Source organism: Cupressus sempervirens, chromosome 3 (assembly GCF_028749045.1).
Source record: "Cupressus sempervirens isolate cs-2001-9-10 chromosome 3, ASM2874904v1, whole genome shotgun sequence".
Taxonomy (NCBI): Eukaryota; Viridiplantae; Streptophyta; class Pinopsida; order Cupressales; family Cupressaceae; genus Cupressus; species Cupressus sempervirens.
This window is the reverse complement of record NC_143120.1, coordinates 141,422,034-141,448,677: the sequence shown is the minus strand read 5'-3', so window position 1 is coordinate 141,448,677 and position 26,644 is coordinate 141,422,034. Positions and strand designations below refer to the sequence as shown.

The following is a 26,644-nucleotide window of genomic DNA, read 5'->3' as shown; positions in this document are numbered from 1 at the left end:
CTACAATGTGTATGAGGGCTTGGCACTACTGATAGTTAACTAAACACATAGAGCACATTCTTTAATTCAGATACTGTTTGACGAACCTCATCAGCAGTACCTTTTTGCTTTTGAAGTGTTGAAGTTGAAAACTTCTACATGGCAACACCAACATCAAAGTGCAACATGTAATTTGAGCGTGCCAAATGTATTTCTCTTAATAATGTTATTTTACAATATTACCACTATTCTACTTCATAATGTGATCGAGCTAAATATAATAAAATTTGGGTGTCAGTGCCAAAATAGAATTTCCTCAAACAATTTTGATACATTTTCACTGCAAGCCCAAACTGTCCTTGTGCAAAGTAAACATGTGCTAGATTTACCCACACATCAGGCATCTAAACAAAGATGTTTCCTGTTGCACCTTCTTGAACTTGTGTGAAAATTTCCTTTGCAATATCAAAATGACCCCTTTCAGCTAGCACAATGCCTGCCCCATTTGCAGCATAGACATTTCAAGGTCTCTGAGCCAACACTTTACAATACAATTCCCTAGCCTTATCAAGATGTATTCCCTCCATATCTAGATCCTTCTTCTCATTGTGTGAAGCTGCAAAATAATTCCAGTTTCTAAGAGAAATATCAGCATAAGCATCCTTACCATCTGATACATTTTGTGCAGTTTTAATTGTTTCTTTTGCTTTAATCCAGTCATCTATTTTCAGTTCCAAGTTGCCAAGCATGGTAATCACATTAACTAAGGTTTTATCCACCTTAAGTGCCTCCCCACTCAATTCTAGGCTTAGTTGGATCTCATTTCGAGCCTGGGCCATGGCTACAGGTCATAGATATGCATCCACATAATCAGGAAACTTGAACAATATTAACCTGTACAAAAGATTTTCTTTTTCAATGTCATGTAGTTGTTCAAACAGCCTGGCAAGATTAAATAGTATGGTATATGAAATATTTTACATATTCAACAATGGATGATTTATATTCCAAGAGATCTTTTGTAGTCAAAATATAAGTTTGAAAATTGTTGAAAATCTAGTATAAGTTTATGTTGAAAATGGTTCTAATATCTTAAATTGAATTCACCAAATAAAGTTATTTGAGAAGATGTTTTGTAGTCAATATAGAAGTTTGAAACATAGAAAATGTTATTTGTTTTTTATTTGTTTCACAGAAAGATTTTGAAGTCAACAAAAGGAAAATCAAGTGATGAAATTTTGTTCCTCTTATGTTCAATGATATAGTTCTATTATCTTTTTTTAAAATTTTTTTAATTGAATATATATCTTAAAATTATTTTAAATAAATCTTAGGTTCAAATTTATTCAATATTTGATTTATTTTTCAAAAATAAGAATCTGTAACCCACTTGAAGATTTTTGTGACATATGACTTCTAAATGATCCATGAGAATTTAACTTATATCTTGAAAATATTCCAAATTGATTTGATTTACATTATTACATATATACATATATGTTTCTAGAGATATTTAGTTTATTTAAATATGTTGTTGCTTTTGATCTTTCTACTATATAGGTAAAATACTAAAGGTTCACCACACAAAGAGTCTTTTTGATGAAATGATGTATTCGCCAAATAAGAAGTATTACAAATGTAGGATGGAATGAATTATTTATTATATCATCCCCAAAATACTCAATAGGAGACAAGAGGTAGTTGAATAATGAGCTTTCCATTGAGTTCAAAGATATTTTTAGAAAAAAACTATGTATTTTTGGAGAATGGTTAACACTATAAAAGACAAGTTATCCAAATAGATTATTGAATTTTTTGTTAGAAAATATCAACTCGGATAAGATTATAAATCAAGGATAACAACATGATTTGGTATCCTATTTCCAAGATAAAATAGGCTACAAAGAAAGAAAAGTGGTTCACTCATAATATTCTAAAATGCTAATTTGGGTATAAATTGTGTCTTGTTGTCTTTATGGGCTTCATTTGGCTGGTCATTGGCTGAAAAACTAGGAATATATAAAGATCAATTAAATAGGGATAATCATTTATAGTTTTTGTATGAACACATTTAGACTATTTTAAATTAAATATATTGATTTTCCTTTGCATTGAGTTGCTATAATAATTTTTTTTGCTTCAAATCCATATAGTAGATTAAATAAAATGTCTCATTATTTCTATATTCACCACTACTTATAGGTGAAAAAAGAACATTCAAGCATTCAAGGACTATTGTGATATTTTTTATGCAAGCTCACAATGTCCAATAGACTTTCAAACAACCAGAATGCTTCATCCCATGTATGAAAGTTTTCATTTATAAAATAGTTATTTTGTGGTATATGAAATATTTTATATATTCAACAATGAACAATCTATCGTTCTCTTGTAACATTTAGCAAATAGTTTGAATACTTGACTTTCTATAATATTTTGTTACTTGTATGCACATTTTTGGGGAGCCAAATGACAAAGATGAGCTTGAAATATTTGAATACATTCCTTTTCATATGAGTGATTATGAACATATGTCAAGATAGATTGAAATATACATATTTTTTTTATCGCACACTTATGTAGTGCACACATTTAGATATGTGTAGTTACTTTTAAGCATGTTAATCTAGTGTAACTTATAAAATGTCTAATATAAGTCTAGGTTGAAAAAGGTTATAATTTTTTAATGGAATTTGTCAAATAAAGTTATTTCAGTAGATGTTTTTTAGTCAACATAGAAGTTTGAAACATAGAAAATGTTAGTTATTATTTTATTTGCTTCATAGAAAGATCATGAAGTCAACAAAAGGAAAATTAGGTGATAAAATTTTGTTCCTAGGTAGGGCCACAATAATGGTTCCCACTTTCCATAATGAATAAATTAGATGGAAAGTGGGGAAGCTAAATTTTAGGGGCTTCAAATGAAGCCAAATCTTTGAATGAAGGTCCCAAGGGGCTTCACTCGAAGGCTCCATGCTGACATTGGTGTGGGGGCCTTGAATGAATCTTAGGGATTCATTCGAATCTGACATGCAAACCTCGTTCATACTCCTAATAAATGATGGAAAAAGCCTTTAAATCAAAAAAAAAAAAAAAAATTTGTCCCATGGTCTCATGTATGAGTTGGTGGACTAGGGTGCTAAAAGGGAAGTCAATAACATCATACCTTGCATCAACATCTCTGTCTATGATGTAGGAGCACCTATTCATTGGATTTCTCATGAATAAATTCATATTTTAAATTATATTTAAATATTATTTAAAAAGCAACTCAATTTAAATAGTGTTGTCACTTTATCCCATGGCAACTCAAGTGAAACACCTTCTTCTTCTAGTCGATGGAAGAATTCCATATCCTTTAAACACACAAGAAAAACTTTAGAATTGATACTAGGGCTTTTATTGATGAATTCAACCCAAACACCATTTCCTAATGCCTCCATGAAAGTTTGCTGAGCCAACTCTAGTTCATCATGCTCAAAATGAAGAACCCAAATGTTGTTTAACAATTCAATGGGTACATCTTCTCTGCTCTTCTTCAGAAGAGACTTTTCTTTGTTAAGAGAATCTAAGGCTACACTGGGGTCTGATGATATCAATAACTCACCCATCTTAATAAAGAAATGAGCATCACGTGGATCTATGTGAGTTTCCTTTCTTAGAATTTCCAAAGCCTTCTCTCGTTGCCCTTGTTGAGCATATATATGGCCTACAGCTTTCAAGCTCTCACAATTCTCAAGGTGAACCTCTAGAACCTTTTCAAAATTTGATAGAGAACTCTTAAGATCTCCCAATTTCATTTAACCTGTCCCAACCCAAAGTATGGCAACACAAAATCCTGTGGCTTCTGGCTTTACTTGACTGATGCCATGTAGTAGCGGCCAGCAATTTCATAATCACCTTTACTATGATAAGATCGTGCAAGATTATAATATGAATGAGATTTCATGAGAGGATGGTCTGTAAAAACAAGAGCTATCTCAGTCAATTATTCATTTGGATCTCCACATTGCTAATCACTTGGATCAATGCTTTTCTCTTTCTTCACAAAATAGGTTTGGTCCCAGAGTTTAGCAAGTCAAGAAAGTGAACCATTTAGGTTAGTGTCTCCCCTCCCAAATGATTTCCTCAAAATCAATATAGATGGGTTTTCAAGGAGTAATCCACGTCCAACAGGAATGGGTGGTACTAGTAGTGGAACTTTAAGCCCTATTTAGTTTTTCTTTTCTACTTCCTTCAGTACTCATTCTAAAAATTAGATGGAAGCTTGGGCTATTCTCTATACTCTCGAGAAAGCCTATGAATCGATCTGGAAAATGATTTTTGAAAGATGGACTATGATTCTTGTCACCCTTCTAAATAGTGGAAATTTTCTAGATTGCTCTTGGAGGCTAGCCCTGGTGGCTATGCTGATGTACAATTTAATATGTTTGAGAATGAATATGAACCTTTTTGTTAATATGATTCTAGATGTTAAGTAGTTAGCTATAGATGCACCCTTATGTTTGATCTTTTTTCTTAAATCAATATAAAAAGGTGTGGCCCCTTAGGCCACAATTTACATGGAAATGAAAAAATGTAAAATAAACATAGATATGAGATAAGAAAAATAATAAACAATGGAATAATAATGAAAGCAATAGCCATTGCTAAATTCTACCCTTCTCATACTTTGTCACTTGCATAAGCTCAAAAGAAGAGATGCTATAAGCCCTAGAAAAGACATAGCTGTTGAACCTAGGAATTCTCATAAAACTTTTCAATCTGGAAATTGTTTCTCATCATGCATCTAAAAAATAAGTCTCATTGTAGATTTTTCTTAAAATCATAGTCAATGAATTTAAGGCTATAAGAACAAACATTCATACCAAATATGACACTTTGGGTTTCAATGTTGAAACTAAAAAGCATCAACCTACATTGGACAAAACAATTTAAACAAATTGAAATGGAGTACCCAAATTGGGAATTGCTAAATGTCTTAATCAACCAATTTTTATGCTCTATAGTAATGATCTAGTATTTATACCAATTATGCTAATTTTTCTGGAATATGTATCATAAATATTGCCTCAAATCCTTAGCCTACCCTATGGGCCCAGAACCTATCCAATTTGCAAGTACTAACTAGAATTAAAAATTGATATCTTGATGTATTTGATAGATAATTGTCAATTGTCTAATTTCTCTTTATTATCATTTCTTGAAGGATTGATTGGTGGATGCTTAACCAATTGATGTCTTAATTATAAATATTTAAATGATTGGATGCTAGAATGGTTGATACTCAAATAGTTGATATTTGCCTATATAAGTGACTGATTGTTTGCTTGCTAGTCTGATTGTTTGGTTATTTTGATATTTGAATCCCAATTGATGATAGGTGGACAATTGAAGGGTTTAATTTGATGGATTCAAGATTGATGATTTAACAAATGTTGATAGTGATGATTGAATTAATGCTGATTTCATATATTGGTGTGTAATGATTTCATAAATTGATTCTTGAATGGATTTCTGATTTTGTATCTAGTTGAATGAAATGACATTTGATGGTGAATTTATATTGATCCTCCCTTTATATTTTATTTATAAAATAATTGCCACCCTTCAAAAGGAATTGAGTCGCCACCCTTCATTGTTGCCTCAGAATAATAATTTATTTCCAAATGATTGTTTGCTTCCTTCATGTTCTCTTCGCATAGAATGGTCTCTCCTTTATATCTTAATCCTTCAATACTCATAACTCTTTATTGCATTCATTTTGATCATTCACTAAAATTAATTAAATTATAATTATATCACATGTTATTTTAATTTTTTATATTTTTACTTTATATTTTTATTATTGAATGTCATGTCAAAAAGGAAACATTATAGTGAGATGCATTACAATATAGAAAAACAACAAGAGAATTATTGAAACAAAGTGATACAACATTCAGATTATAAAATTAGACTATTGTAACTACACAAATTAGCCTAACAAAAACATTAGAATACCATTCCCACAATGACTAAACATTTACCCACTAAACTATACCTCTTCTAAATAATGTAAGATGTTGATAACACGTTGATACTACCATCACACATGTCAAATTAGACTGATACACACTAAAAGCCACCCGAATCAATTGTAGCTAACATCTAGATGCACACTTATAATTGATGTCAATCAGAATACTGAAGGTCTAGAATAGGGCATAGTGGCAGCTAATACAACAGGTACAAACTCATAGAAAGCTCACCAGATTCGCCAAAGTCTACATAACTAAGACTTAGCATCAAAGGCTCTCCCTAGGCACCTCGAAACCACCAAATATTGGCCCCAAAATAGGAGCCCTTCATCTTCAAGCTCTCACATACTTGCTCCACTTGGTATAGTACTCCATAAAGGTCATCTATTCACTTTCAACTTGGATAGCCTACAATATGGTCTTTGTATAAAATTCATTTTTTGTCGTTTCATTATATGGTTTGAACAAGTGTGGAAAAAATTCAAATTTTTATTATGAATTTTCTGTTCACCAATCTATGTTAAACTAATTAGCAAGGTCACTTTCCTAATACTTTATGAACTGGATGCTATTTGCAAGGTTAGTTTCCTAATACTCACTATAGTACTTGCTATTCAATTGAGATAGACATGGCTCATTAGTTTGTTTGTATTCTCTTTGGATTTTGTTAAAGAAGACAGCTAAATGTTATATGATGAACTAAAATTTCTATGGTGTCAATAGGCTTGTGCATCTCTTGAGCCAAATTACCAGCCCCAATGACATTTGTTGTTGTTCAAAAGTGGCACCATACTAAACTATTTGCAAACAACCATGCAGATAGGCATTCTATAGATAGACTTGGGAACATCTTGCCAAGTCTTTAGTACATAATAAAGCAACTGAATTTCATAAATTATTTTTTTGATAGTTGATTTGTTTAAATATTGACCATAAAAAATTACTTAGTACATCTCATCTTTTTTTTGCACAGGAGCTTGTAGTTCTAAAGAATCTAATAGCGAAGAATTTGAAGAAGATATTGTAGCAAAGGTATATTTGGTGTTCTTTTTTAAGTGAAAATGTGATTGGAAATTTTGTATATTGTCATATTTCACTTGCAGAAAGGTCAAATTGTAAATAGAGGTGAAGTTGTATGGATTTAAGTTTCTTCTTCATTATTTATAATGCTCTCGATTCCTCCTTTGTAGCTCTAAAAATACTTGTGTTTTTTCACCTTTCCAGATACCCTTTACCAGGTTCTTCAAGATTCCAAAATATCTTGGGCTGACTCCACTCTAGCATGTCCTAACTCCTTTTTATATGTGTCTTCCTCTTACTACTCCATCTGCAGGTTGCAAACAAATCATACTTCTTCCACCAACGAGTCATTCCATTCAAGAAAGACCATGTCTGATGATATCAATGCACAAAAAAATAGGGAGACAATTGCTAGACTGTGGTCTAACTTAAAAAGAAAACGTGATGGAAAATGTTATTGTCCTTACAAAATGTGTAAGGGCCTTAAGAATTGAAGATATCTAATCACAACAGCTGAGCAACATTGTAGGCAACATGGTCACATTGAAGGAGGAAACGAGTATCTCCCATTGGTATGTATTTTAATAGCTTATAAATTACATAAGACATTATTTGATCATGACATCATGGTCATGGTTAATATAAGGTCATCATTTTTATATAGATCAACATCCCTGAGTTTCATGTTATGGACCATGACAATTTAGAAAATGCAAATTTCCAAATGAGGGAACATAGAGGTGTGAATATTGAAGTAGAAGGTAATGATACCATGGAAGAAGATCAGGATGATGAAGATGATGATGATCAAAATGATCGCGATGATCAAGATGATAATGATGATGATGATGATGGTGATGGTGATGAAGAGTTTGATGTACCTTTACTTGAGAAGGCACACCAGTCCCTATATGAAGGCTCCAAAACAACTCTTCTTGCCACTATATTGCTATTAGTGAACTTGAAGGTTATGAATGGTTTATCCAATGTAGCAATGACATGTATGTTAAGGTATGCCATCTTCTTTCATTATTTTACTTATTGTTCCCTTACAATTAACATTGGGTTTGTGTAGCAATTAATATTCTTTAAATTAAGAAATTATATTTTTGATCATAGATTGATAGGTGAGTGTTTTTCACCACCATCAAACATTTTACCTCACTCGTACCGAGAATTATCTGCCATCATGAAAGATATTGGAATGGAGTATCAAACAATAGATGCATGTCTAAATGATCATATTATATATCATAAACAACATTAATTTGCAACACAATGCCCTACTTGTCATATCAGTAGATATCAATTAGATCGATTAACAAAAAAGGTGCCTCGCAAGGTTCTTTGGCATATTCTCATTATTCCATGTCTGCAACGATTATTCAAGTGCAATAGCTTGGAACAATTTATGGATTACCATGCATGCAATAGAAGTCAAGATGACATTATGCGAATGCCTACAAATGGTTTGGCATTTAAGGAAATTGAGGAAAAATGGCCACACTTTAAAGAAGGACCTTGTAATCTCAAGCTTTCATTGGCAGTAGACTGTGTCAATCCTTACGGAGAGATGAGATCTGCTTACTCAGTGTGGCCTATTTTTTTTATCAACAATAACATACCACCTTGGTTGTCCATAAAGAGAGAGCACATAATGTTGAAACTAATTGTTCCAGGTATTTTTTGATTTAGTGGTCATCTAAATTAATTTATTATTACTAATCCATCAAATGGTCAAAATAATTATGTAATGTTTTTGCTCATTCAACTAGGTAAGTACCAAGTCAAACATATCGACGTATATATTGAACCCCTTATTGACGATTTGGTGGTGTTATGGAATGGGGTTACTATGTATGACATTTGTAGACCAATAGGACAAAGACAATTTCAATTTCATGCAATGCTTGTGGTATGTTCTCTTCTTGACACCTCTTTTTTGGTATGTCAAAGTTAACACATTTAATCCAATTATACACGATCTTGTAGGTCTTTAGACAAAGGGTAAATTTGCATGTCCAGTTTGTGGTCCAAAGATGAAATCTCATCATTCAAAAAGTTTAAGAAAGCAGGTGTTTGATGAGAATAGACACTTTCTGCACAGAAATCATAAGTACCGAATTACCGAAAAAGATCTTTTCAATTGTCTAGAAGAGACTACATCAAAGCCACAAAGAATGACACCTCACTTATGGAAGTTGGCATACAATAAAATAAATCATCGAGGTAATGTCATTCCAATTGATGCTTTTTGTTTCAAATTTATATTTCAATATTGTGTTTTGTTTACAGATGATGTGATTGATGGTTGTGAAGGTCGTCAAGACATTAATGTCCAACTTCCAAAAGGACTAAAAATTTATCCTACGCAATTTACTAGGTTTTCATACTACGAGCAACTCTCAATTGTGCATTTGTTTGATCCTATGCATATTGGAAAGAATGTAGCAGAGACATTATAGAAAATCTTAAATGGAAGGCATGACAAAGATCAAATTGTCAAAATTTGTAGTGACATTGAAGAATCCAACCATGCAATGAAAAATGGTATTTGACCAAATAACAATGGAGATACAAGTGCCCTTAGTTGGTTATTTTCAGAGCAGTAGAGAAATGCTATAAAAGAAGTCATAAAAAAAATATGATTTCCCAAAGGATTTTCTACGAACATAAACAATGTCATATCAAATAAAAGTGAATTTGGGCCAGGGTTGAAAACACACGATTGGCATACATTTATTAAGGTAATTCATGTTATTTTGTATTCACTATATATTTATATACTGCATGTAGTTTCAATTGTAGTCTTTTATAAAATATTGACAAGATCATTTTAAAAATATTGCAGTACATTCTACCTCTATCTCTCCCACACCACTTTGCCAACAATGTCAAACAGGTTATATATGATCTTGGAAAATACATGAGGTGGTTGTCATCTAAATAAATCAATAAAGAAGATATAAAATATTGGAAGAGAAAAATTCCTCTTCTGATGTGTGGAATGCAAAAGTGTCTACCTCCAAGTTTTTTTAATGCACAAGAACACTACCTCATACATCAAGTTGAGGAGATTGAATTGTGGAGACCTATACCAACTAGGTCAATGTGGATGGTTGAGAAGCACTTGAAATTTTTGAAAGGATTGGTTGTATAGAGAGCACATCTTGAGGGTTCTATGGTGGAGGGATATATGGTATACCAGACCATGGTGTACATTATTGAATATCTTCCTAAGTTTGCAGCAAAAATCCATGTAGATCCTATTTGGGATCCCAACTCAATTAAAAAATTTGAAGGGGAGTACTTGATGAGCAAAGGTAGATCGAGGACAGTGAGAGGTAAATCTAAGATGTTATTGTAGTTGATCAATTCATATGAATCTTCAATATAAGTTATTTTTAATTGGTGTATTTTTTTGAAATAGGTGGTCAAGAGTGGGATGCAATACATTTGCATATTGCGAACAATCTTGATTGGATGATGGAATGGATTGAATGATGTCAAAAAAATGGTTGTTCATTAGTTACAGAAGCTCATCATAATGGAGATTCCAATGTTATGCCGATGGTAGTTGATCTAGTAAAGGGTTTAAGAGGTGGAGAAGTACATAGAAATTTATTAATGATCATAACTCGACGTATTTTTCGTATCAACTCACGATGCAAATAATTTACACAAACTTCAAAAATTGCAAGTCAAGCACCACAAAGCTATGTACTATCATGGCCACAAATTTTTCATAAAAAGGTTGGATGACACAAAGAAAACTTGTGATTCTGGGATAATTACAATTTTTGAGGTCACTAATATATCATCTAGAAACAACATACATCCTCAACAATCTCAAAATCAATACTATGGCATCTTGGATGATATAATTGAGTGTGAATTTAACACCTTCAAAGTAGTTCTATTCGTCGTCAAATGGTACAGGTTACAACTAAATCAAAATGATCTAGATAGAATGGTTATTCAACATGATAATGGATTTACAATGATCAATACAAGGACATTTGAGCCAGTTGGAGATGAGCCCTATGTTCTTCCAAGCCAATGTGAGCAAGTGTTTTACTCAGAGGTTCCAAATAAATAGGGTTGGTCATTTGTTGTTAGACATGATCCAAGAGGAAGGCCGATAAAGTATAATGTTATGGAAGAAGAAGATATTGAAGATGATGAAGAAGTAGATGATGAAGATCAAGATGATGGTGATGATGATGATGATGATGGTGGTGATGATGATGATGATGGTGATGATGATGATGATGATGGTGATGGTGATGATGGTGATGATGATGGTGATGATGGCGATGACGATGGCGATGATGATGGCGATGATGATGGTGATGATGGTGATGATGATGATGATGAAGAAGAAGAAGAAGATAATCAATGACTACAAATCTTGTCACCCCTTCTGTTGACGATCTTGCATTCCATATATAAGGTAAATTTGTTCATGTTTATGATGTTTCATATTGTTCATGTCGTCTTCTAATTTATTTGTAGCATACACGTATCATGTAATTTTTAGCGAACTTAAGATAAATGATTAACATATGCAAGAAATTTGATTACATATTTATTGTGTTCATTTCTAATGATTACAACATATGTTATTTATAGTTACCAATGTTTATGTTGTGTCTGATTATGACCCTTTTTGCAAATAGTCAATTAACTATAGGTACATCGTCACCCCTTCTGTTGACGATCTTGCATTCCATATATAAGGGAAATTTTTTCATGTTTGCGATGTTGCCTATTGTTCATGTTGTCTTCTAAGTTATTTGTAGCAAACGTGTATCATGTAATTTTTAGCTAACTTAAGGTAAATGATTAACATATTCAGGAAATTTGATTACATATTTATTGTGTTCATTTCTAATGATTACAACATATGTTATTTATAATTACCCATGTTTATATTGTGTTTGATTGTCACCTTTTTTGCAAACAGTCAATTGACTACAGGAGATTTGACCCATTTGGCGTGGATTATGCATAGTGACATGGATCAGCAGGTATAAGTCAATAAATAGACATAATTTTCTTATATTCTTCTTGTTTATCATTGAGCACGTATGTTATAAATAGACATATTATATAATCATATAATGTATATATAGGCAAAGAAGGTCCGTATAGAAATATAACTATAGAAATATAATTGTATAATCACTTTCAACTTACTACATTTTATATATGTCACTTTCACTTTCCATTTGATGGATTGCAGGACCCGCCAAATAGGTACTTGTCAGATCTATCTACACCAAATGAGGGAAATGAGGAAATGGTAGATGAAAGCTCTACATGTAGTACGGCTAAAAGAGAGAGATCAACTAGAGGTCAAAAGAATAGAAAAAAATTTGATAAACGCATGCAATTTTCCTTGCTAATGGGGGGTCATGTTCTTATGATGATGAGACCAAAGGCAAAATCAAGGTGCCCTTTCAGTACTCACACATTGAGAAAGAATGGATACCTAATGAGCTACCTCCAATTAACATATATTTTTGTGTTAATGAGAGAATATATCGCATTGCACCATCCTCATTACATGGTTTGGGCCTATTTTCCATGGATGGGATAAAGGTATGTTACAACAAAGTTGTCGAATTGTTTAAGTATGTCGGTCCATGTTACAATTACAATGATTGGATGTGGATTGTTCGATATAAAAAAAGTATGCGTAGGTATGGGGTATCAGCTAATTATATACAACAGAAAGAAAATGATCAAAGTAAAAGATTTGCTATGTACATTGATGGGAGACCAAAAGCAATAGGCAATATTGCAGGTTTTATAAATAGTACGTGACCTTCTTCAACTAGTAAGCAACCCAATTGCATATTTGAGGCGCGTGAGGGGAATGAAGTTTTTGTTTGTGCAATAATATCAATAAGTGCAGGAGAAGAACTGCTAATTGATTACCATTTAAATTGCATAGATACAAACAAAGTTACTATCATGAGGGTTGTAAGTACTATTTACCATTTTGTTAATAAGTTTTTTTTTGCTGTCTATTGCTTTTAGTTAGCTAAAAAAATTATGTTTAATCTTTGTGACAGGACGATATGGATCCGACAGATGATAGAGGTCACCAGGATGCTACTCCCACCCCTTCTTCAGTGAGGGTAAACCTTTTTGAAATTGTACAAATTAGATAGTTGAAAAATGTTATATTATTACGTTATTTTATTTATGGTTTTTGAGTTTTTATGATAGTTTTACTGATATTCCTCTCACAATTTGATGTTCAGGATAAGGGCAAAGCAGAAACAGTAAGGACTGAGCCACTAGCTATGCATTCTGATGAGGATATTGCTGATACTCCCAATTTCATAAAAATGTTGAAGAAAAAAATTAGAAAAATTAATATAGAAGCAATGAAAATTTTGGATGAGGCAAATATGGAACCCGAGGAGATGATGAAGAAGCTATCAGATTTGAAAGTGCAAGCTCAACGCTATGAAGTAAGCTCCAATGAATATTTAGTTATAACAAAAGTTTAATAAAGATTTATACTTTATAATCTTTTATGTTGTGAAGTAAAATATGTAATATGTGCAAAAATACTTTATTGATGCAATTTTTTTAAAGGGTTGTAAGAAACTTTAACTACTAAATTCTTGTTATACAAGAATTTTTGGCAATTGATCCACAACTTGGTCAAGGACAACATGGTGAGGTTGGTAGTAGCAGAGCTCTAGCTGCCACTGGTAAAATAATCTTTTAGTTGACAAGTTAGAAGGAATTTTTTATTTCAAACATTCAAAACTTCGTAACTCTTACTTTTATTATTTCAGAATATCTTTGCTAACAATGTATTGTTCAAGTCATCTAGTGCAGGAGACTCCTACAAGGTTGATGGATGCTTGTATGAGATTGCCAACTGCAATGTCAACAACAAGGGGACATCTAGCTAGTAAATCCTTATTTTTCTATATTTGGTTTTGTGTTAATTATGAGTTGATAATATGTACTTTAATCTTGGGATGTATCACATAGTGTATTGTTTTTTTTGTGGTAGGAGATGCACCGTCTGGTACACCGCCAAATGTGGATCATTGTGCATCTATTGGTGATAATTCACCGTCATTTCCTGGAGCTACCCATGTTTCTAGCACGGGATCTATGGAGACATCATTGTTGATTGATGATAATGAATTAATGGCTTTGAAATGTCCTAAGATTTCAAGTACTTTAAATAATTATTTTTTATATTGTAATAAGGATTTTCTTGCAAGATGTAAACATGATAGGAAGTGGTGAATGCAAGGACTTTTGATGTGGAGTGATGCCTCATGACCTTCTTTAGTGTGTCGTATTTTGCAAGTTGTTTAATTATTCTAGAATTCCTTTTTATTAGGGGTTTGGTAGGATTATTTGAATTATCAATGACCTTTTTTCTATACCAGTAATTCTCTAGTTTAGTAATTTGGTACATTGCAATTTCATGCTTTTAGTAGAAGATACTAACCAATTTTTCTACAAAGAATCAAAAGTGGGATTCTTCTTTCATATGATTCATTTTAATGGTTTTTACTATTAATTATCCCATGAAAATTTTTGCAGGGAACGATACATTTTATAGGAGGCTTTATGACCTCACACTACGAAGATTCAGGCCCACCATACGTACTAGGTTATTGTACATCATAACTGAACTAATTTTAGATGAGACTAAGGGACTAGAATGAGTTCATTTTGGATGCAAAGGAGAAAGGGAAATGTCCAAAAGAAAGTACACCAAAAAATCCAAAAAGGTATGCAATAGTATTAACTACTAGTACATTAATGAGCAAATTTAGGGTTCAACTTCAGTATCAACAATTTCAACTAGCTCAATTTAATCTATCTATTGATGAAAGGTATGTAATTCATATGCTGACACAATTGCTTATAAATCTCAATCTCAATCTACACATAAATCCTACATAAGATAAATTGACAAAATGAAGCCCTTTATTCATATTTACTGACAAATTTTAGAGCCTATGTCTCCTATGGGTTCTTTTCTCAAATTTTATCTTCACTGAACTCAAACTCAAATTCAACTAAGAAATTCCTACTCAAATTTGTGACAACCAAATCTTGTGATATGATGTACCATGTTAGATTTTGAGTCATAAAAATAGGCAATGCCTTGACCACTATACTTGTTAACCTTTTACAATAATTGCGCGCTATCTTGAGTTTCCTATCCCCTGTTTTCTTTTGTGTCATGTGTGCATCAAATCTGCACTTAATCTACATGTAAATCTTGATTAAATCCATCATTGAAGATATCAAATACCATATTTTGTAGTATTCTTTTAACTATGATAACAGTATATAATGTTGTTGTTAGCGATTGTTATTTTATACTGTCATCAATTCCATTTTGTGCTTTGTTGCATATCAAAAAAGAAGTGCATATACACTATACATCAAATTTAAGTGTGAAGCATCACAAAATCTAATCTCTATCTTCATATAACAATGTAGTCTGAGAATCCTAAAGAATTTAAAGCTGAGCATTTCCACCACATCTAAAATCCACTCCTCTTTTTCAGTATTTTCCATTGCTGCTAAAGCTTTGATCACATGGATTATGTGTCTATACCCAACCAATAGATTATCCTTTTTAGGGAATCCCTGCTTTTTCTCTTATGAAAACTGTAAAGATGGAAACTCATTAAGAGATTTTTCCTGATATCACTCTACTTCCAATCTTTCTCTTCCATTCCTTAGCTCCTTGCAAGCTCACAAAAGGTGTATCAACTTTGGTAACATGTTAATTATTTGTGTGTAGACAAATTCAAACACATATATCAGTGAAGTAAAGAGACAAAGTACCGAGCCTAACACATCTACCTTGGGGGAGCACTCTTAAAATAAAACATAATGTACAACAAAATTCATAGTGTGTACAAATGACTTTTCATGTGATTTGAACCTTCACCTGCACCTCTTGTTCCTTCACATTCTCATCCTTTTGAATTCAATATTTCTTGCTATGTTGTTTTGTCAAAATCCCTAAAATAGGAGTTATTTCTCCAACATACTACCACACATAATCCTCAATTTTGCTATTTAAATTTTTTTATTATAAATATAAAAGGTATGTAATTCATATGTTGACACAATTGCTTATAAATCTCAATCTCAATCTGGGCATAAATCCTACATAAGATATATTGACAAATGAAGCTTCTAATATGTTCTCTCTGTGACCAAAGGAACTCACCCTTATAAAACCTTCACCTGCAGGTCCAAACCCACTTCCTAGAGTTGTAACTATATGTGCTTTCTCAAGGATCTCAGTAAAAATATCCCATGAATTTTGACCAAGAAATCGAACACATACATATGGCGCATTTTTTCCTCCAAAGACATCAAACCCAAGTGAAGTAAATGTTTCCACAATGATTCTAGTATTCTCTTTATAAAATTCAACAACTCCATGCATGGCCCACAACAAAATTGAGCATCCCACATTAATAATCATCATATGAAAGATTTTAGCACTAATGCAAGTTAAAGTGAACGATCATTATTTTAGTCTCAAATAAACTTCCCTACAGCTTTCCAAATCTCTATGACCAAAACCATACTTTCTTATAATAAGCAATCTCAATCCAATAGAGGAAAGGTCAAAGAAAATTTGACAACAGCTACCTTATCAATGACTCTTTTTTGACATATTGTTTTTTCTTTTCATATCAGCAAGAACAAGTATGATTCATACGAATTAGGTAAGTTAATTATTATGATTCATACGAATTAGGTAAGTTAATTATTCATTGATAAAGAATTGATAAGGTAAATTATCAATTAGTGCTTTATTTGCCTTTTGCTACCTTATCAATGTCTCTTATCAAAAAACATAACTTGAAAATTATAAAATATGACACAACAGAAACCCAGATATTACATATCTATCAAAACAACCATTTTGAAGAGCACTTCTTACCTTTAACCCTTTTAGAGAAAGGCAAGCTAATCCACAAGCTTGTGTAGTATTAGATGCACCATTGAAATTAGTACACATGATACAATTGAAATCATTTACAATAGGGAATCCATCAAAGAATCGAAGCTCATCAGGAACAACTGTCCATCCAAGATGGACACCTATAAAGCCAACATATTTGGATAACGATGAAGTCTCAATTGCAATTTGCATCACAATATACAACATTAGTAACCAAATGAGAATACCTTCAAAAGTACATAAAATAAATGCATTAAAACTTAGACAATTTCAATAAATGGTGATGCAAAGCAGAACATGTCTAGACTCTAGTATGATAAATAGCATGAGCTCCATGGATAAATAGCATGATTACACATGTCAATTAAAGGTATGATTCTATACTTTCTTCCCCTTTTTCATATTTTTGGTGGAACATGCTACTTTATGCTAAAACCTTCATACCAATATATAATAATCCACTATTTAGTACTGATCTTTATATCTATATCATCTAATATATTTCAAACTTTTCATAGGTTGTAAGACACATCAAAGGCAACAAAGGTGAGGCTAGATAAGGTTGGGCAGCACAGACTTGGCTCTGGGGGATATTCGAAAATCAAAGCACATGTTGTAAGTAGCAATAAATGAATTGAAAAGAAAAATTATTTATAAAATTCAAATAATATTTTTAATTAATAAAAAAATGTAGGGCACTGATTTTAATTTGGAGGCCACTAAAGAACACAAAAAAATTGCCTTCAAGCAAGGCTATGCAGTGGTGGTTGAAGGCCTACGACAAGCTTCCATTGCCCCAACCAAGCAGTCTCCTGCATCATGTGCATAGGTAAATATGCCAAAAAATATACTAGAAATTGAATACTTGAGCAGCAATTTATTTGATAATAATGTGCATGACATTGCAATACAGCCATTTAATCCTGACACATATCATACACAGCATCATGAAGCCCCTAATGTGCATCGTAGTGTCGATGGAGGTGCTCATTTGTTATTTAAAACTAATTATGTATTTATTAATACAATTTAACATCTTTAATTGAACTTGGTGTAATCTTTTTGTGTTGAGGATATAGAATCATGTCATGCTAAACGAGTGCCAGAGGATGTTCAGACTGATCAATAGGTAGATCATGTGGCACATTCAGGTAAGGAAAATCTATGTTTTGTTCTTTTAAATTAATTTTTTGATTTATAGTTCTTTGACTTAAATAAAAAATTGTAATTCACTAATATAAAATGGTGGGAATTTAACCTCATGAAGTACTTGTTATTGCAGCGGACCCCCCTTTGGTGTAGTGGCCTCATGATATTCCTAAATAGATGAGGAGGAGACGTGTTAGAACCAATAGAGGAGGGGGATCTTGACGAGGACATCGATATTCCTCTTAGAAATTATATGAAAAAAAGAAATGGAAAGAAAGCAAAAAAGACATGATTATTCATGAATTACTTACTCTTGAATGTTGCGTGTTAATGAATTTTGTGTTAATGAATTATTCGTGAATGTTGTGTGTTTATGAATTTTATGTGTTAATGAATGTTATCATGTGATTATAATGATTGAATGTTATATTTCAAAAATGGATGAATTGAATGTTATTAAATGTTAATGGGGATGACGAGGACATTGATATTCATCTTAGAAATATTATGAAAAAAAGAAACGGCAAGAAAGCAAAAAAGATATGATTATTCATGAATGACTTACTCTTGAATATTGTTAATGAATATTGTGTTAATGAATATTATTCATTAATGTTGGGTGTTAATGGATATTGTGTTAATGAATTATCCATGAATGACTTACTCTTGAATGTTGGGTGTTAATGAATTATTCATGAATGTTGTGTGTTTATGAATTTTATGTGTCAATGAATCTTATCATGTGATTATAATGATTGAATGTTCTATTTAAAAAATGGATGAATTGAATGTTATTAAATTTTAATGGGGAATTTAGAGTGATGTTAGGGGGGGGGGAGGGGCCAAATGAGCTTCCACCTTCACGTGGTTGGCCCTGTTAAGTAGAGAATATTTAACTATTCTCAAAACCAAGTGAAGCTCAAACTTTAAAGATAAGCTTATAGTTAATAGTGACAACCAATTAGCAAGTCGAAATGAAGTTCTTCATTACAAGTACCTTTTTAGTTTTTAAAGCATGATATCATGTTTTAATACTGTATACTTTTTTTCTCTTTAGTTAAAGTATTCTTTTACTATAACAACATAATTTATGACCATTTTAGTAACTATTCTAACATCGCTTTATGACAAATCCTATTTTGACAAAGATGGTGATACGTAGTGTTGTCTATTCCTTCAGAGATTGGATTGCACAGGTCTTTATCTCAACATCAACATGGAAAATGGTGTGAAATTGCACTTTCCTTAATCAAATTCAATAGTTTAAGAATAATCAAATTCAAAAATAAGAAATGATAGTCCCTCCTCATACAATTGAATTTTAATAGGAATGTTGAGAAAACAATAAAAATGTTGCTCCGTGAACAAATTTGTTGTCTTGCAGGACATGCCAAACAATAAGAGGTGTACGTATTAAAAAAAATGAAAATTACTGTAGCAGGTTAGACAAACTCTTTGTGCATTCACAACATTCTTTCTGGATTTGTTCTTGAAACCCGAGGTGTTTTTTTCCCCTATTTTTACTTCCTTTCTTTAATCTTTACATTATATTGCAGAGCCCCTTCTTGGAGATGAAACCAACATTCATAATGACAAGCTGGCTATTGAAGACACTCTTAATGACTTGGTTTTGGATGGCAGTTTTGTGACACCAAAAAGCAACACATTTGACCATGCTTTCAGGTGATATATTTTTTTGCAATTTCCATGGCTACTTCATTTTGGATTAATCATAAATATCAAAAACATTATTCATATTGCACTATAATCTTTGATCCTTACAGAGATTATGAAAAGGAAAGCGAGAGGAAAAAAAGTATTAAAGAGTTTTATAGAATTCAACACATTAACTAGACTTATGATTTTGTACATTTTATTACTTTCATAAAAACATTTTTTCTCAAACAAATGTTTTGAAAGATTAGAACTATACACTCAATATTGGAAAAAGATTTTGAGATCTCTTGTTTGTCATAAAAAAGAATGAAAATTTGGGTCTGCTTTACTAACTTATCCAATGCCTTAGGGAATTCAGTTAGAAACTTCAAAATTAGATTTTTAGAGACAACTCTTGAATTCAAATAGTAAAGCTTATATGATCAACATATTGAAAACTATGAGATATTAAAATTTTGTGGTCCTAAAATGTCTTATTACTCACTGCTAATATTTGGTAGCATCTTCTTATCTTCTTCATTTGTACAAATTGTTTCATTACACTCTATTTTATTATAAATGATTATCTATGCCAGGATGATTTGGGTTATAGAGTTTTTTAAAATGTGGTATTTTTGGCAGGTTTGGCAAGTTTTTTGTGTCGCATGTGTTTGGACAGCCCACAATTGTATCTTGTGATTCCGATTTCAGTTTGTATGTTCTACAAAATGAGGATCGGTTGTTTCAGAGCAGCTATCCCAAGTTAGTAAATAGTATTCTTGGCGAGTTTTCTATGCTCATCATTATGGGTGATGCACAAAAGAGAATGCGATCTCTGGCAGTTAATATGATCAATACTACTAAGAAAAGTGCTAGTTTTTTAGAAGATATTGAGTGGCATGCACTCTATGTCTTTGATCAATGGAACCATCAATAGGACATACTTTTCTCTAAGGAGGCTAAAAAAGTATGTTTTTCAGACTTCCAATTTGTGCTTTCCTTTCGAGGGGTCTTTTAGAGGATGAGTTACCAAAGAATACTCAACCCAGATCTTTTTGTTTCTATGGTAAGCAAGATCCTACTAGGTTTTCTAGCTTATCAATACTGGTATAAGCTTTCTCATGTCAATCATAGTTTATGCATATATTGTTTGTACTGTTGTTAGGCTATAAATAGTAATACTCTAATACATTTATATTTTTACTATATTATAATCTTGTTCTCTACTACAATCGGTTATGGTAATTACAAGGATGTCTGGAGAGGGAAAGGGAGAGGGAGTGCAGTAATGGTAGGTTTGAATTGCAGAGTTTGCTAACTGGTAAAATTACCTCCTCTCATTGATTGCTTTGAATTGAACTACATTGTATTATGTATCTTATTATTATTACATGGGGGAATCCCTTTGAAAGCCCATGATGGCTAGTAAAGTCAAGGATTCTTGAAGGATAGCCTGTACCAAAAGTTGAATTATGCGACCATAATTTTAGTAAGAGATTTGTTCATTGAAATAGATGCAACGTCTTTGACCTAATTCTCATATAGAAGGAGGAGGATTATAAAATAGATGCATCTTTAACTTAATTCTGATGAAAGAGTTGGATTGTAACGTAAAGCGGTAGTAGAAAGTTTAAGCCTAATGGTCTAATAGGTGAACTCTATTAAAATCAAGAATATCATAACTTTTTATGCCATACAAGGAATAATATGCTCTTCACTATCTGCAATATAGTATGACATGAACTAGCTCTCTTAGTTCTCCTGGAAAGCTCTGGTTAATCTCTAAAATAACCAATCAAAATGTTATTAAGCCATTTATTAAAAAATTTAAGTTCAAAATAGTTCTCTAAGATCTAATGTCTTTTAACAATAAAAAAATTGTTTTGAAAGTTCATCTCCTATTTCTAGCAGGGTCGCCATGATCATTATCTACCATGTCTCCTTTGTTTGTGAAACTATATTTAAGAACCCAATCTCACCCCAGGTAATGGATGGATAAGTCTTTAAAAAATTAAATAGAATATTCAGCTTGTAATGATCACTAATAAAATAATTTCTATGAAATATATACAGAGAGAGAGAGAGAGAGAGAGAGAGAGAGAGAGAGAGAGAGAGAGAGAGAGAGAGAGAGAGAGAAATTGAAGCACTCCATCTTATTTGGATATTCATTTTGTGGCTGGGAACACTTGGCTGGGAAGGCTTGTGGAAAGCAAAAAATTTTGTTTGTTTTACATGAAACAAAGTGGGTTGTCTTAATTATCAATTATTTAGGGTAATAGGTTAAAATGTGCATCAAGTCTTGTCAAAGAGGCATCGCCAGCATAAGATATTTTGGTGTGAAGATAAGGGGAAGTCAGCTATCTCCACATCACACAAAAGGATTATATTGAAATTTGTAACAGGCCACTACCCAAACAAACTCTGCACATCTTGGCAAGAGATTTCATGGAAATTTAGAAGTTTAGAATTGAAATTTGAAAACTAAATATTTTATGGAAGGATTCACATGACTAATAAGATGATAAAAAGAGAGCTTTTCTGGCAAGTTTATAGCTATACTAGAATTGCACATAATGGTTTATAACTACAATGGAGTCTTACATTTAATGCAAACTCATAGAGTAAATATTGTACAATCTTGTACAATGGAGCCTGGCATTAAAATCAGTCCAAGAAGAAAAGAATAGGGAGCTATAGAATTGTAGCTCTTGGGATTGACAGTAACCTTCACAACAGTGCTATCAATAAAGAGCCAGGATAATCCAAGTTTATCATAGGAATCATTTGCAACATTTCAACTCTTAGAAACTACAGAAAATACATATAAGAAAAATGGATTGTTCACACAAAATGGTGGCATAAGATGTATGCTGAATTGTGTACTTAAAATAAAACTAATATTATGCTCAGATGTACATAATTTATTTTTATATAGTGGTCTATGAAAATACCACCTTAAAACCAATATTAGGGGTTTAATCAAAAAAAAATTACAACTACTCATAGACTAGTCATTGATAGATGCCAAATAGATAGGAATCTATAAGAGGTATTTAATTTTGAAAAAGTAAAACTTACCTCATATTTGGTACTATGCAATAGGTTTTGTTGTAAAATGCACACAGTTGATTCCATAAGCAAGTTTGCGGTTTCAATTATTTTAGAGTGTATGGATAACAATTTGTTGGTTTGAAATCGGCTTGACATATTTTACCTTTTATATATTGCTTGAAGTGAAACTACTCATTTGACCATGCTAAATAAAACATTAACATGGTCAGATGTGCATCAAAATGTGTTGCCATGTTTTATATCACGAGTTTAGACTCTAGAAAGGGGAGGTGACTTCTTCCAATCAAAACAATCGAAGATATGTCTCAAGCTTTGTCATTCATGACAGTTTGGAAAGATGAGATTTTTTGTAATTAGATCTTAAGAATAATGAAGCATAGTCTTCAAAGAATGTGACTAAATGTTTCATCAGCTTCACCAATGAATGCCATAAAAATGGAGTAGAAAAGAAGGCATAGGCTACCACCAATACTGCCCATACTATTCTATCATTGTAAAGAGGAAATGCTATGAAAAGTAGTGCTCCAAATACTACAATCCAGACAATGATAACAGCCAAAACAGGGATATGGAATTTGTTCATCATGACCAGAAGAAGGGAAAGAGAACCCAGTAAGTAAATCCCCCACCCTATTAATGGATAAATTGTTTTTGGAACAAGGACTAATGGAATCAAATAACTTGCAGCTATACAAAAATGAATTAGTTTCTTCAGTAACACTAAATGCAAAGAGTAGCTCAGTACAAATTTTAATCAATAGAGATTAGATGAAGAGAGTTGTGTCTTAAAGCTTTTCCCATTAAATAGTTCTATTATGGTTGTTACCAGGTAGAACATCGACTATGCTACTGAATGGGTATCTCCTCATCACAACTGTCACATAAGGAAATTATTCATTAAGGCAACATGATTTTGGATATTTTTTGATGATGTTTGTGATTGTGGTGTTTATCAGATGTTGAGCATGGCTGCAGTTGTGCAATTGGCATTTCAGAGTATTGGTGTGGTTTATGGGGACATAGAAACATCACCACTTTATGTGTATGCGAGTACTTTTCCTTATGGCATCAAAAATCCTGATGACGTTCTTGGGGCTTTGACTTTGATCATATATTCTCTCACTCTTTTGTCCCTCATCAAATACATCTTCATTGTATTGTGGGCCAACAATAATGGAGATGGTAAGATTATAACAGCTCTAGTTTCACTTTGTTTTTAGGTCAAAGTTTGATCTTTTTGATGTGAAAACATGTGTTCTAAGTTTAAAGGGATGGTTTCTTTTGCAGGTGGAACATTTTCTCTTTATTCTTTGATTTTCCGCCATGAAAATGTCAGCATGATACCCAATCACCAGGAAGAAGACAAGAAACACTCCTCATATACACTTGAAGTTGTAGGTAGACAGCCCAATAGAGCCATTAGGATAGAGGAAGCTCTTGAACAAAGTAACTTTGCTAAGAGATGTTTGTTAATATTAGCCCTCGTGGGGATGTGTATGGTTATAGGAGATGGCATCCTCACCCCTTGCATCTCTAGTACATATTATTGTTTTTACAATATGTAATGCTTTTTGTTGTTATTTTTCAATATATTGTATGCTTTTTATATCAATGTTTCAATAGTGTGATCTATTATCATATGTTAGAAATCAAATGATCTCGAAGTCTACTTAATTCACAATAAATCCCTTAGATTGTACAAAATTTGTTAACTTTTCCCTTTCATTTGTTCAAGTAGTTTCACTAACACTTAATTTTTTGATATATTTTAGTTCTTTCAGCAGTGGAGGGAATCAAAAGGGTGGACAAGTCGCTCAACCAAGGTGAGTTTTCGTCATTTTCTCACATTATAATATTTGAGATGGGTAGGAAGAGTGGGTCATTTATTGAAATAGGAAGCACCCAACATATAAATTTGGTGTATAAAAGTTAATTGTATATTGGTGCATCCTAGACATTAGACAAATTGGATAACAATTGCTCATACCTTCCAATAGTATCTGACTTTACACAAAAAACTAAAATAGAGTCCATTTCATTGGTCGAAGTGATTTGAAGAACAAAATTTGTGGGGTTATAGGGCAGGAGGAAATGAAGCTAAAACACAATTCCTTAACAAAAGAAAACCAAAATAGAGTATATTTCATTCGTAGAAGTGAATTGAGAAACAAAATTTGTTGGGTTGTAGGGGAAGAGAAAAATGAAGCTAAAACACAATTCCTTAACAAAATAAGATCAATGATATGAATTTGTGTGAGAGTATGAATGGAAAATCAAAAAATCTCTGACCCTTTGATTTGATCAGGTGCTTTAAAGGTCATTGGTGCTCTTGAATATTTTCCACATTATGAACAACACTAGAGTTCACAAAAAATGACTGATTCACCAAGCTTTGGAATGGCCAAATCAGACACTTCAATGTCTCAGCTTGAGCGAAGAAATAAATAAACAAACTATGCTTAAGCTTTTACTATTTCAAACATAGATTACAATATAGACAATTAATGTTGTTCTCATTGAGATTTTTCCTAACTATTTCAATAGTATTCTACACATGTTGCTATTTTTATTTCACAATATCTCATTCATCGCTTTTAGGGGCAGTTGGGCTTATCTACATTTTATACTTATTCTTCCATGCCCTACGTAGACAGCATCTGGATTAATCAAAATTGTAAACATGACCTCCACCACATGAAAATATGATGAATACACTTTTTTTTTTTTATTAATCAAAATGATTTTTTTATCGGGTGATGTTTTAATATAACAATTATTTGACTATCTTAGAAAATAAACTTGATCTTACTTTAGGTTCGATAGGTTCATTGAATTTAGAGGAATAATGCAGGATGATTTGTATGTGTACAAAGATTAAAAAATAGTCATTTAGAAGTTATCTTGGAGAATTACATATTGTTGTTCTAATAAAAAATGATTACATAGAGGCGATGTTAGATAATTACTTTAGGTTGTTTCAACAATAGTTTCAATAGAGCCTCACAACTCTTTCAATTAGATTAGGTGAGCAAGGAGTGCAAGATTAATGAAACATGGGCTATCTCTTTCCATTATCAACATCTATGGATCTATATCTAATTAGTGGGCATACAAGTTATATTGGAGAATTACTTAATCTTGTTCCAATAAAAAAGTGGTTGCATAGATAAGATAAGATAAGATAATTTTATTAATGTCAACTAAAGACCACTATAGGTCTCAACAATAGTTCACTATAACTATCTCAAAGGTGTGTACAATACATATTTTTCTAATATTCAATACATTTTCTTCTAACAATTGTTATCAATACACTCAATACACAAGCACAAATGTCTTTACTTGCCTAGTACCAATAAGGCCTCACACAAGGAGCGCAAGATTAATGAAACATGGACTAACCCCTTCCACTATCAACATCTATAGACCTATATGTAATTAGTGGGCTTAATCTTAAGGAACTCTATAGTTACACATGTTTGTATTGGAGTTGTATTCAGATTGGTGATCTCCCCCAAAAAAACCCAATACCTAATCTATCAACTTTCTGAATAATGCGTCCACTAAATGTACCATTTATTCTCATAAGAGATGAATTTTTATGAATGAATACTAATAAAGCATGCATCAATAAAATTCTCTCAAAAACTACTAGCTATATTCTGATATTAAGATTATAATTTATAAGCATTTTAACCTTTAATATTAAGTAGAATATTTCTATTTATTTATAAATTCTAATATTATAATTTTAAGAAAG

The 26,644-nt window shown here is 32.1% G+C and overlaps 1 pseudogene; it reads right to left on the bottom strand.

Moving 5' to 3' along the window:
• Window positions 1–224: 224 nt before the first annotated feature.
• The window catches only part of LOC149565154 (protein CTR9 homolog), a 133,432-nt pseudogene continuing 107,012 nt past the window's right edge, over window positions 225–26,644 (bottom strand).